At 40.3% G+C, this 5,066-nt stretch overlaps 1 non-coding gene and 1 pseudogene across 1 annotated transcript; both read left to right on the forward strand.

Annotated features, from left to right (window-relative positions):
• Positions 1–1,408: 1,408 nt before the first annotated feature.
• The window catches only part of LOC121920451, a 17,839-nt pseudogene continuing 14,181 nt past the window's right edge, over positions 1,409–5,066 (forward strand).
• On the forward strand, positions 4,507–4,642 carry LOC121924567. Its single transcript, XR_006102671.1, has one exon. It is a non-coding gene; the product is annotated as a small nucleolar RNA SNORA2/SNORA34 family (small nucleolar RNA).

Here is a 5,066-nt window from a genome sequence, read left to right on the forward strand (position 1 = left end):
AATGTCATTTTTAAAATGTGACTTCTGGAGCATCAGTCATTTGGGTATTGACAGATAGCATTGACCTGATAGATTCAGAACATGGCTAATCATATAGCAACATTTAAAAAACTTTAGGAGGCATATTGGCCATCTCTAGCTTGTATTGCTAATGCTTCATCTGTATTTTATGCACCTATAAGGCAAAAAACTTCTTGGTATGTCAGTCCAGTGTAATTTTTATTTATTAATTTAATTTATATCCTACCTTTCTCTTAACATGGAATCCAAGGATGCATACAGTTTTAAAGTACAATACAATTAAAACTGTTACTATAAAAGCTAAAAAAAGTGTAATGGTTCATTACCCAGGCATATTGAACGCACTTGGAGCAGAGTGAGGAGGTGGTAGTAGAAAAAGCAATAACTGTCACTAGACACAGCTGTCCTACTGGCTCTTGAGCAACTTCTGAGACCACAAGAGTAGCTTTGTCTCCTTACAGAGACAGCTTTCAATGTTGGAGTGCCTGTGCCCATTTTGCTGCAGCTGCTGTTCCTGCACTGTCATCGCCACCTGTGCCATGGTAGTTCCAACAAGGTTGTGTTCTGTGTCTGCTAAGACAGTAGTTAAGGTTTCTATAAGTGCCTGTTTACTAGATTGCCCATCTAAAAGTGTCAGATCCCAAGTAGACTTTGCTAGAGAATCCTGACAGTACAGTTTCCCAGATAATATGTCTTCAGTATGTCATACCAAGAAGTGCCCTATATCCAATAATATCAGTCATTGCTAAACGGATAAAGTAAGTCTCGAAAAACATAATGAAAATGCACTCATGTGTTCTGTACTGCCATTATGTTATGCTGATAGCCATGGACCATTTTTTTTAAAAAAATTAAGGAGTAGTTTAGTCTCTTCTGAGTATGATGGCAAAATAGATATGCTGAGAAAAGGGCAGGATGATTGTGTAGTTTCCAGTAGTACACTACCCAACACAGCAATAATATATAGCTCATTTACTTGGAGTATAAAAGCATCGTCTCCAAGGCAGATTGTGGATAAGTCAGTTTTGTATATAATTGAGATTATAAATTTGGAGTCTCCTATTGTTGCAGCTGTCACTGTGTTTAAATAATCATTGTATAAGTAGCCTTTTTAATTTTCTGTTGTGCTCAGTCAGACCAGCGTGTAAAAGAATACATGCAGGTTTAGCAAGAATTTCCTGTGAAGATTGAATCTTCTGTCAGCTTAGAACTAACTGGTTGTTTCTGCTTGCAGTATAGAGCTTAGATACATTTATATATTTTTCTTCTAGATAGCCAGTGAAAACTATTCCTTATCCAGTTCATTTTCTTGAGGTCATACTAACATCTTCTGAAGCAGAATTTAGAGCCTGAACAAAGTTTTCTTTGGATAACAAGTATAATAGGTTTCTCTGCTTCCAGATGAAGACAGCTGGAGCGATGGAGAGCAAGAGCCTCTTACTGTGGATCAAACATGGCGAGGTGATCCTGACAGTGAAGCAGACAGCATTGACAGTGACCAGGAGGACCCTCTCAAGTGAGTTGTCTGAATCATGACCCTTGTCTGAGTTGCTGCTGCAGAATAATACAAATTAGAAGCCCACTTCCAAAATGCTTGAACTGAAGGTACCAGTCTTGAACTTTATTGCAGTGTTAACTATTGTTCAGGTGAAAAAGTGATGGCATTGGTGTAAAATACCTTAAAATGCAGTGGTTGGATAGTAGGAAGCTGGCTTAACCATCAACATTGTACACCTAAGTTATTAAAAGTGTGCGAGATTGTGTTAACTGCACCATGCATAGCCATCCTGCTTTCCATGAGTTCACCACCAGAGTATAAAACAGCTAAAATTAAATATGTAGCAATCTACAAGAAGCTGGTATGTAGCAAAGTATATTTTGATCCTGTATTCTCAGTCTTTCCAGCATGCAACAGCCCCCCAAAAGCCTTATAGTGTTTTCAAAAGTCTTGTGCTTTTGTTTAGTCGGTGAAGTTATTGGGTTAGTTGGGTGATGCACAGCTAGTTGGAAGACTGACACACACGTTGACAATTGTGAATGATTATTAAGGGCTGGTCCATGTAGAGCACTTGAATGATGATCATTTCTTAAGTTGTCTCACCCTTTATAGTTCATGAAATTGCCCCTTGCAGCTCCACCTGCCTATACTGTCAGACCTGGCAGAATTCCCAATAGTGTTAGGCTAGGCTTTTTAAGTGACCTATAGAAAATCATTGTGTTATTTCTGGTGAAGCATGCCAAGCTTGCATTTTCTCTGCAAAGATGCAAAAGAAAACACTGTAGTAAGTATTCCCTTTTGAAGGTCATAGGTCTATCTGATAGATTGCTTTTCTCTTAAATAGCTTCCTTTTCCTTCCTGAGACTACTTTAACTAGCTTTTCTGTGTTAATGATTAGAGAAGTTATGATTCAAGCTGCTTACTTACTCAGTTGGATTCTGTTTGTGTAGACATGCTGGTGTGTACACTGCTGAGGAAGTAGCACTGATCATGAGAGAGAAACTCATCCGGTTGCAGTCTCTGTATATTGATCAGTTCAAACGGCTTCAACACCTCCTGAAAGAGAAGAAACGCCGGTATTTGCATAGCCGCAAGGTGGAACATGAAACGATAGGTAAATGGCCACAGTTGTGCACAAGGACCTCTCTGCTGCAAGACAGCAGTTTTGTTAAAGCTTATCTTAAATTCATTAGGGCAGTCATCTGAAAGCAACTTACCAACAGCCATAATGTTTTCTGCTTGAAGATTGTTGTTCCTATGCATTTGTCTGAGTTTTTGCCTGATAATAATTACTGATACAGTACTACAGTAATCTTTAAATTAGAAATTGCTAAACATTAGTTTAAAATATCAAGCACCATCTGTTCTTAAGGGTAGAAAGGTACATTATTCTCATTAGGGTGGGTTACACTTCTTAGAATATAACAACTTAGAAACCTAGTGTAAGCATTAAGGGAGGGGTATGAACAACTGTTGTGCCGTTCCATAGATTATAAAAGACAGATTGCCTTTGTTTAAATATAATTGCCTCATGGGATCTGCAAAGTAACCTTTTCACCACTATTCCAAATCACACAACTCCTTCTGACCAGCTTCTACCCAACTGCACAACCTGTTTTACATTATTTGGTTCCAACCACCAGTTTGAAACATGTTCTTGTTGATCAGGACAGGCTTCCATTTTTGTATTCATTCTGTATTTTTCTTAGCATTTCTTATTTGGGTTAATTACTGCAAGGTGGAAGTGCTGAGCTTTTTATTAAAATCATTCCATCAAAAGCGGAAACAGAGGCATTCTTATTTTTGCCCTGCAGAGATTTACAACATACAGGGTAGTACTTTGAGTCTGCCTTGAGGATGCTTCCTTGGTGTCTTCCAGGTAGCAGCCTCCTGACAGGCCCAGAGGGACTTCTGACTAAAGAGCGTGAAAACCTGAAGCGGCTGAAATACTTGAGACGATACCGGCAGCGCTATGGTGTGGAGGCTCTTCTACACCGTCAGCTGAAGGAACGCAGAATGCTGGCCACTGAAGGTGCTGCCCAGCAGGTATTTGAGCCAGAATATAATTCAGTAATCGCTTGGCTCACTGGAAAAGAGAGAAATTGTGGAGAATTTTTCTTTAAGAAGACATAGGAAGGGTATAAACAACCTAATCTTGAAATGTTGAATATTTTCAGATAGCAACATATTTTGTGACCCTATGCAATATTCAGAATACAACAAAAGTAATGTTTGAATTAATATCTTGAGATAAATGTTCATGATTTAAGCACACCTTGTGTTAGCTTAATATTTTTTCTTGACAGTGTAATCTATTTTACAAGCTCAGCCTGTTTTATGATTTATAGAAACAGAAATGTATTGCAATGATGAGTAATTTTGAGGGGGTGGGCACAGAGTAGGTGATTTTTTTTATGGAAGATTCTGCATGAGAAAGCCACTTCACCAACAGATTTGGAAATTTTCTTGTCCTCTGATCTGTCTTCTTCAGGCACATACTACTCGTTCCAGCCAGAGATGTTTGGCTTTTGTGGATGATGTCCGATGTTCAAACCAGTCTCTCCCAATGACAAGACACTGCCTTACTCGTATCCTTTTAACCTCTAAAGCTATTTGTATTACAGTCAGCCCTCTGTATCCATGGATTTAACCAACCACAGCCTGAAAGTATTTTTTTAACAATTCTAAAAAGCAAACCTTTGCATTGTTCACCATTTTCAATAAGGGGCAACATTTTGCTACACCACTGAATTTAATGGGACTTGAGTATCCATGCATTTTGGGTTATTATTATTATTATTATTATTAACCTTTATTTATAAAGCGCTGTAAGTTTACACAGCGCTGTACATCAATTTTTTTTTTTTTAGTCAGACGGTTCCCTGCCCTCAGGCTTACAATCTAAAAGATACCCCAGTGGATACCAAGGGCCCACTGTATTACTCTTGGTACTCTGACCAGTTGAAAAGTTTTTGTTTCTGTTTTTCTTGGCCCTGAATCAAGGCTGGTGGCTTGCTGTAGCTGCTGGTTTCAAGCAGGAGCCCAAAGAAATGGCTTCCTGTGGTCTGTTGGCTGTTCCATAATGTCATACTGGAACAGTCAATTCAGTTGGAAGCAACAACCAAACCCCCAAAATTAAAAACCACAATCTGAAACAAGGATCAAATAACTTAGATCCCTTCTGAATCCTGTGTATGGATGCATACAAATACAGTCCGTCCTCGCCTTACACGGGGGATCCGTTCCGGATCCCTCCGCGTAAGGCGAATTCCGCCTATGCTCGAGCCCCATTGGAAACAATGGGGCTTGTGCGCGGCGGCGCGGGCGCGCGCAGGGCACAACAGGCGGGCGGGCCCATTCAATTGAATGGGACGCGCCGCCCCTTCCGCCCTGCGCGCGCCCCGCGGCTTGAGCGCGTATGCTCAAGGCTGCGTATGGCGCGCCCGCGTATGGCGCTGGCGCACTGTACTGGGCTTCTTTAGAATGCTTACTGTTTAGCAAGCTGATGTGGAGTCCGGCTAACAACTTTCTGTATATTGGGGGGGGG

This window comes from Sceloporus undulatus, chromosome 2 (assembly GCF_019175285.1).
Source record: "Sceloporus undulatus isolate JIND9_A2432 ecotype Alabama chromosome 2, SceUnd_v1.1, whole genome shotgun sequence".
Taxonomy (NCBI): domain Eukaryota; kingdom Metazoa; phylum Chordata; class Lepidosauria; order Squamata; family Phrynosomatidae; genus Sceloporus; species Sceloporus undulatus.